Source organism: Arachis hypogaea, chromosome 6 (assembly GCF_003086295.3).
Source record: "Arachis hypogaea cultivar Tifrunner chromosome 6, arahy.Tifrunner.gnm2.J5K5, whole genome shotgun sequence".
Taxonomy (NCBI): domain Eukaryota; kingdom Viridiplantae; phylum Streptophyta; class Magnoliopsida; order Fabales; family Fabaceae; genus Arachis; species Arachis hypogaea.
The window spans coordinates 7,720,239-7,728,785 of record NC_092041.1 but is presented as its reverse complement, the minus strand read 5'-3'; the positions used below and the strand labels follow the sequence as shown (position 1 = coordinate 7,728,785).

The following is an 8,547-nucleotide window of genomic DNA, read 5'->3' as shown; positions in this document are numbered from 1 at the left end:
GAATCTTCGATACTATCCCGCCAAACTTAGGAAACTTCTAATCTCTATTACTGAAGTTAATCACTCCCATTTCATCACTACTTCTACCTTAGCAGGATCCATGGCTATTCCCTGCTTACTCACCACGTGACCGAAAAACTTTACCTCACTCTTCCAAAACTCGCATTTAGATAACTTAGTGTATAACTTCCTATTTCTCAAAATTTGTAATACAGTTCGTAAGTGATTAACATGCTCCTCTTCAGTCTTAGAATAAACAAGAATATCATCAATGAAGACAATATCAGACTTGTCCAAATACAGCCGAAAAATCCTGTTCATATAATCCATAAATACTGTCGGGGCATTAGTTAACCCGAAAGACATCATTGTATACTCATAATGACCGTAACGTGTCCTGAAAGCAGTGTTCGGAATATCCTCGTCTCTAACCCTTATCTAATGATACCCTGATCGCAGGTCAATCTTAGAAAACACACCGGCACCCTGTAACTGATCCATTAGATCATCGATTCTAGGCAACGGATATTTATTCTTCACAGTGATCTTATTCAATTGCCGATAATCGACACACAGCCGCATACTCCCATCCTTCTTCTTTACCAGTAATACTGGCGCTCCCCACGGAGAAACACTTGGTCGGATAAAATGCTTACCCAACAGATCTTCCAGCTGAGCCTTCAGTTCAGCCATTTCTAAAGGCGACATCCTATAAGGAGTAATTGAAATTGGACCGGATCCAGGTACCAACTCAATTGCAAATTCAACCTCTCGGTTAGGGGGAAATTCATTAATATAATCCGGAAACACATCTGGAAATTCACATACAACCGAAATCTGCTCTAAACTCTGATCATCACCTGATATTCTCGCAGTTAATAACATAATACCCTGACATTCAGTTCCAGAACAGTTTACTATCATAAAATTCAAATAGTAACTATTCACCACAACCGGCGCTTCTGACCTTTCTAACATAAACTGTACTGACTTCTCAGAATAATCAAGCAAAACATGGCTCTTAAATAACCAATCTCCCGACTATCATAGCGTCATCTGCCTGCAGGATACATCGTGTCCCCTGTCACCAATACTGAGCCTCACCTTGCAGTTGATAAGTTCCAAATTCAACCAATTACTTCTCAGGAACCTGTTGGGCCTGCAACGTCCGTTCCATAGCTTGAATCCAATTATCTGCGTTAGTGGGATTTGAGGTTCCCCTGAAGATCGGAGGATGAACTTTCAGAAATATAGCAAGTGTCATAGGACCGCCCTCATCATTATTGTTCCCGTGATTATCCTGGTTTATCTTATTACCCAGTGCCTCGGCTGTTGTCTACATAGCTGCAGCCATATTTCCTAGAGTAGCCATAAAGTCTACTGGATCATTCCCTACCGGGCTAGGAGTAACGATGCGTATTCTACCTCTACCTCGCCCGCGACCGCGTCTGCGAGTCGACATCTGGTCCTTATACACATCAAACAAGTGATATTAAGTTGATCAGTCTCAATATCGCAGGTCTAATGCTTTTAAGTTCCAAATGCATGCTCACAAACGTTTATGCCATATATATCAATCAGATATCCTAATAGCACATAAACACATATACAGAGAATGCACAGAAGTACAATCAGTCCGTCTTTCAGGCTCTATAGGAACGAACTGCTCTGATACCATATTGTAACACCCTACCACACTAAGCTTTACGCTTAAGTCGTAAAACAAAGGTGGTGAGGTATTACGACCTCTAAAATAAAATGAGTACATATAATAGCAGAAGAATTATAATATGCTAGGAGCCTTGAAGAAAAGGGGGAAATAAAAATCGCACAATAAAGGCGCTACGCTCAAGGAACGAGTTAACTTACGTGCTAAGAAAATCATAACTATCAAACATAAGATAACAGAAGTAGGAGTAGAATACCAAAGATACAAAATAACAAGCTCCTAACTCAGCCTGCGAAGTCAAGACTGGCCGGAGAATATTTACACATATATACCCAAAATCCAAAAGTACATATACGCAATCCTGCCTCTCCATAAACCTCTAAGAGGATCAAAAAGAATAAGTCATGCGGAGAGAAAGCTAAGTACATATATATACATCATAGCATAACAAAATATCCCAGTAACCACTCCGCTTCAAGAGTCCAGACGCCTAACGAGATGCCTCTCGACCTGCATCTGAAAAACAACAACATAGTATGGAATGAGAACCGGAGGTTCTCAGTATGGTAAAGGTGCCACACACATAATATATAAGGTCCTGGGAATGCCAGAGGCAATCCTAGAACATCGACACTCAGATTATAGAGCTTAAAGTATTAAACAGAAGCCATAAAAGGTGGTTTCCTAAAAATATTTAATCATAACTTAACTTAACCTTAAATCTAAGTCCTATACTGCCATTCCTCCATACCTCCAACTCCATCATGTATTTTCACAGACAAATAGACAGATAAATGCAAACACAAGAAGGTTACAACTACTGCAGGTAACAAATACACATTTAGCATGGCAAATACAGATAGGCACACCCAATTAGAGCACAAGCAAGTAATTCAAGTAATATGCATATGATGCATGCCTGTCCTATGGCTGATGAGGCTCATCTGTCGGTTATCCAGCCAACCCGACAAGTCTGAATTGTCCTTAGACTGTCCCCCGACGTGCATCCCCAAGAGTCTATGCATAGATTTTTCTCAAATAATCAATATTGCTCAATGGGGGTAACATTCCCGGGAATTTATATAGTGCCCGGTCACACTTACGTCGTAGGGTCAACAGAGTATCGAGTTTTCAACCTGGTACACGTGGTGGCAAGCCACGGCACTTAATCCAGGGAATCTCGTATCTCAGATTATTCAAATTCATAAGCCATATAAATAATTCAATTAAAATTCATCAACATCCACATCATTCTCAATCGCATCTCATTCATCATTATACGTCAATCATATTCAATCATTATCCTTCATTATCACATCTCTCATTCCGTCCATCAATAGTTCTAATTCAAAACATAATTCATTCTTTTCCAAATGAATCAAACTTAAAACATGCTCATTTTCTTAATCACTCAAAATCAAACCATATAACCTTTGAATCTTAAATCTTTATAAATAATCATATAAACTAAATCTCTAATTTTTATAGAATTTCGGCAGCATCTCCTCTAAAACTCGGACTTTGCCACCCTTTTCGGGTCCAAACCTGCTTTCTTTTCAATTCAACATACCCTTCCTCATCATCATAACAACCACCACGATAAATCTACCTCAGATAAACAATTAAACTCATACTATATTCAAATCCAACAACCCAAAATTCAACTAAGGATCATAGTTCACAATTCCTGAGCTTTTAACACAAAATACCTCAAATCAATAATTCACCAAATCATTAGTTAATCAACAATAACATTCAACCATAATTCCCTCCAAATTAACATAACAACATTCACCATCCAAAATTAAAAACTAATTATCCAATAAACTTCAACCAATTATATTCATCGACAAATTACTAAATATTAAACATACACCTGCATTCCAACTTATCCTATGGTCATCTAGCCTAAGTTTTCACAGAACATTATATATTAAATGCAAGAAACCTAAACCATACCTTGGCCGATTTCCACGTAACGACCAAAGCTATTTATTCAAAACCAAGACAGCCCCTCAAAACTCAACTAATCCGCTTTCTCCAAGTTCCAGTATTCACAATTTTAAGCTCCAATTATTTATTCACAACCTAATACACATTCATAACACATATATATCCAATTTAATACTCAAAGCTCAAATTCAATGAAAATAAAATAGAATTATCGTATCCTCACCTTACCCAAGCTTCACATAAGCAAGAGTGAACGTTTTTCTCAAGCTAATTGGATCCTAAAACATCAAAAATCAAAGAAATTCAATACCCCTTCTCAAAACTCGAAAATTGGGGGAAAAGAGTGGCTGAGGATATTTAAGGGCTTACCTATAAAATTGTTCCGGTAGAAATGTAAAGCTCGACGCGGTGGACGCGTGGTCGCAAACGGTGCGGCGATCGGAGCTCGGATCGGGAAGTTACGGCGCCTTGAACTTGGAACGAGGGTTCGGACCCCTTTTTCTTCTCCTCCCTGGACGCAAGCTTTCAGCGTCACGTTGCTGAAATGAGGGAGATGCAATGCGTGGGTTCATTTAATAGGTCGGTTCGGTTGGACCGATGGTCCGATTTGGATCCGGTTCAACCGGTTCGGTCCATTCGGTCCAATCTTGGACCGATTTTCTCAAAATTAGTGTCAAAATTTTCGTTTCGATGAGCTCTATCCTAATTTGATATAATATTCACATTTCTAATCCTCCTTATTAAAAACTAATTTATTGACTAATTATTTACTAATTTAACCGGGGTTTACAGAGAAGATGAACAAAAAAAGATGACGATGATAATGAAAAAAGAAACAGATGACGAGGAGTTTTGAGTTATCATTAAGTAAACTGTGGTTGTTTTGAATTGAGTTTGTTTGTGTGTCGTTATCATTAACATTAAGTAATTTCGGTAGACTTTGAATTTAATTTTGGTGTATTCTGGATTCAATTTTGGTGTATTATGAATTTAATTTTGGTGCACTTTTGGTCTAAACTTATTTTGAAATAAGTTTGTTTGTGTGTCGTCATCGTTAAGGAACATTTTGGATTTAAACTGTTATACATATAAGAATAAAATGACGATAATGACCATAACAATAACAATGATGATGATAATCATGATGTAGGAGGAGCCGAGAAAAAAGAACGAGGAGATCGAAAAAATTCAAATAAAAAAATAATGAGGAGGAAGAGGAAGAGGAAGAAGAGAAGGAAGCAATAGAGGTTTTGATGTGATAGCGAAAAAGACTATTACAAAAAGAAAATATAAGGAAAAAAAAGAGGAGGAGGAGAAAAAAAAATATAGCAACATACTTAAGAGAGAAAGAAGAATGCGCAAAAAAAAAAGAAGAAGAATATAAAATGAAAAAAAAACACATGATATGAAAAATAGTTATAACAATTTAATTGAATTTAGTTAAATATGTTGCTTAAAAAAACGTACATTAATTACATTATATATTTCAAAAGTTTGTTTTTTTTTTATGATAACTTGTATGTCTTTAAATCTAGAAATCTTTTTCAGATGGGCATTAATAAATTATTTTTTTCTGTATTCCCTATTTGAAAGCGCATCAAAAGTTAAGATGGTAAATTGAGTTTGATTTTCTTATGTACTATTTAAATATTTATTAAACGCTTGTATTGTATTTGGGTAATTGAAGTTGCAGTATTTGAATAGTCCGTACGCATTGTTTTCAGCAGAGACCAGAAGATAGAAGAAATAAACTTATAAAAAGAATACGAGTAATCTTATAACAAATCTATATTTTTTTCTAGAAGTAATTTTAATATAAATAAGGAGTAGAATAAAGTTTCCGAAAGCTTGTAGGCACTTGTGTGTATGTGGTCATTTTTTCTGACAAATACATTAGGCGAATTTTATAATATTTTTATTTTAATATTTAAGTTGTTTATTTTTTTAATAAAAAAATAAATATACTTGGGAGTGCACCCATAATTTCGTTCAGAAGTTTTGTCTGCTTTCTTCCGCCACTTTGATTCCTTTTTCATCGTTATCATTCATATCAATTTCATATAGAGCTGGTGCAAATTACATGCCCTTTATCTAACATTAGATAATATTATTGGAAAAATTTCAACTCGACTATTTTAATTAATATATATTATATATAATTTTTATATATAATTAAATTATTAAAATATTAATATTATAGAAATATTTAAAAAATTTCTAATATTATATACTAATATTTTTTTTGGTAATATTACTATAAATATGATATAAATATGGGTTCAGTAACACTAAAATTTATAACATTTTAAAATCGTCTTCTTAAATAGTTTTAGACAACGATTTTTTAAAATATTATTATTGAAGTTTAATTTTTCATTACGTTATAATAATAAAATAAAATTATTTTTTTGTCTATTTTAAAGAACGATTTTGTAACAGTTACAATGATTAGTTTAGGTAACGATTTTTTATTGTTATTTAAATATTTGTACAAAGGATACGCATAAAAATCGTTGTCAATATTGTAACACTTTAAACCGTTCTATTAGATAATCTTAGAGAACGATTTTTATAATATTACTGTTGAAGTTCAATTTTTCGCTACGTTATAACAACAAAATAAAACCGTTCTCTTTGACTATTTTAAAGAATGGTTTTATAATCATTATATCAATTTTTTTATTAAAAAATAAATTTTCTAATATTATTTAAATAATTTAACAAATATTATTTATAGAAAAAATAAATTTAAAACAAATATTAGTTTTTGTTTCATTCAATTCTCGCTCTAAAATTTAACATATAATATTATTTTTACACCTAAAGAAAAATCCAAAAAAATAATCAAAGCCCTACCACAGACTTCCTGCTCATTATTTTTCCCTCCTTCTAGCAAGTCCTAACCCACCACCATAACCCACCATTCATCATCTTACGTTAGCCATCATTTTAGAACTTCACACAACTTTTACCGTACCATCGAGTCCCAACCCATCGTCGAAGGAGGCAGTTCGCGGTGCGTCGTCACTGCATCTTTGACTCTCTCCTCGCCTCGCATACGTGGGTCATCTCTGCCTCTCTCCTCGCCATGTACATGGGTTGTGTCTGTCTCTCTCCTCACTGCGTATGTTGGTCGTCTCTGCCTCTCTCATCGCCGCGTATGTGGGTCGTCTCTGTCTCTCTCCTCTTCTCGGCGTGCGTGGTCGTTGTTGGTTCTCTCCTGGCCGTCGCTACTTCTCCACTCCTCGTAGTGTGTGGCCTGCCCCTGTCGTCGTTGCTGCTTCTGAATCACGCCCTGTCTCGCGAATGGGACCAAATTGGACAAATGAACGAATTACTTATATTCTACTTTATGTAGACATTATGATAAACTGATAGTATCCCTATTTCTACTAAGTTGCTCATTGTTGTAACTTAATGTTTATTTCACTTTATTTTTCAGGTTTCATTTTTATACTTTAATTGGAAAAGCTTGAATTTGAGCCTCCAGTAAATGTGAGTCTCCATTTTTCTGTGACTTAAATTTGCTATGAAGCACATAATAACCTCTAAATTCATTGAAGTTATAGAACTAGACTTATATACTGAGACATTATAACTCATGTTCTCCTCACAATTACTATTATCCTCACCACGAGTTACTAATTTACTATTTATCAACATTTTCACTCTTGACTAGTGCTGATTTGATTTCTAATTCTCCATTGGTAGGTATCAATCAAAAAAATAGTGATGATATTGCATTCTTCATACATCTAAGAAGACCTCAACTATATGCATGTTTATTGTTGACTACCATATTAAGTCTCATCTTCATTCTAAAGCTGATATTCTAGCTCTGGTATCTATTTATGATGATTATTTTTTTTTCTGTGATTTATTTGTAGTGAGAAGAATGTATATTTATTTTGCAAGAAGTTGTGCACTGATGGGATAGCCAATGCTAAATAATTTGATATTTTTGTTGTTTTCATTTCCAATGAAAAGAAGCAGGCATGTACCATGTCATATACATTATTATTTATTCTTAGTATTAGGGGAGATTTGTAATTTGCTTGCTAGTTTTCTTGTTCAAGGTGATTTACCTTGCCTAGTAACTTCTTTAATTTTTTTCCGCACCCGTGAGTATGTGGAGGAAAAACCACCCAAAGGATAAAAGGTAAATTTAACTAATTACCACTCTCACACTCACTCTGGCTCATTCCTTTGCATTACAAATTGTTTATTTCTAGTTCTGATAAGATGCGGATGCTTCCTTTGTTGGATTTGGATATTTTAATATGAAAACTGCAAAAGCAATTTTGAGTTCCTCTATCTGCATTATCATGTAACTCAGTTTAGCGAAATATTTATAGGTTTTCGTTTGATTATGGCCTTGTTCAACTAAAAGATTCAGGAAGCAATCGTGATGCTTCTACACTTCTTGATGAGGTTAGTTGTTTCTTGTACCACATCTTTGGTATACGTTTCCCATAAAAGAGGATTTGTATGTTTCAAATTGAGGTATCTTCTCTGTCTGCAGGTTGATATGCTCCAGGAAGAGAATAAAAGCATACTTGACAAGGTATTTTAATATTATTTTTTTCTCCCTCTTGATGCTGATAGTACCAACCTTGGTTGAAACTGATACACAGCTCAGAGTTGAGGAAGAGAGATGCAAGGAAGCAGAGGCCAAAGTTAGAGAGCTTGAGAAACGGGTACTTGCTTTATTTCTTTCTTGGTATATGATTGAGGTTTAATAGTATATATGACACAACTGCATTATGACATTATAGAAAGGAAGCAGCATTGCGCCAAAGAGAGGTAATGTGGGAATAACTTGAAGTGTAGATGTGTGTATCATAAAAGAAGTATGTATACTTTACAGAGAATGGAGCTATTGTTCACCAAATAGTAGCATGTACCATCTATTGTTGGGTACAGGT

The 8,547-nt window shown here is 34.7% G+C and overlaps 1 long non-coding RNA gene across 1 annotated transcript; it reads right to left on the bottom strand.

Moving 5' to 3' along the window:
- Positions 1 to 1,865: 1,865 nt before the first annotated feature.
- Positions 1,866 to 4,169, bottom strand: LOC140173563 (uncharacterized). The gene is made up of 4 exons (XR_011862850.1): positions 3,992 to 4,169; positions 3,846 to 3,900; positions 3,629 to 3,757; positions 1,866 to 2,185 (listed from the first exon to the last, which is right to left on the bottom strand). It is a non-coding gene; the product is annotated as an uncharacterized lncRNA (long non-coding RNA).
- Between the last annotated feature and the right edge of the window lie 4,378 nt (positions 4,170 to 8,547).